Here is a 590-nt window from a genome sequence, read left to right on the forward strand (position 1 = left end):
TGGTCTTCAAGTCCATTTATATGACTCTTTGCATTTACTGACATGTACACTGAATGATCCCTGCTTCTGTGGAAAACAATTGACTCAATCATGGTGGATGGTCTTTTTGATGTGTGTCTGTATGTCGTTTGTGAGTATTTTGTTGTGAATTTTGCATCTATGTTTATTAAGGCCTATAGTTTTCTTCTTTTGTTGTGTCTTTATCTGGTTTGGGTATTAGGGAAATACTGACTTCATAGGAGTTTTGGAATTCTCTCTCTGTTTCTATGTTTTTGAAAAATTTAAGACATATTTGATAGCCACGTGAAGTGTCACACACCTATAATCCCAGCACTCAGGGGGCAGTGGCAAGTGACTCTCTGTAAGTTCAAGGCCAGCTTGGTCTATACAGACAGTTCCTGGGGCTAAAAGAAGACCCTGTCTCAAAGAAAAGGAAAAAAAATAAAAGAAAAAGAAATTAGTATTGGTTTTATATCTTTGAATCTCTGGTTTAATTCTGCGGCAAAGCCATCTGGGGCCGGGCTATTTTTTTAGTCACAACATTTTGTAGTGCTGCTTCAATTTTATTATTTGTTATGGGCCTGTTTAAC

The sequence above is a fragment of the Nannospalax galili genome, unplaced genomic scaffold, assembly GCF_000622305.1.
Source record: "Nannospalax galili isolate Female #2095 unplaced genomic scaffold, S.galili_v1.0 scaffold1864, whole genome shotgun sequence".
NCBI lineage: Eukaryota > Metazoa > Chordata > Mammalia > Rodentia > Spalacidae > Nannospalax > Nannospalax galili.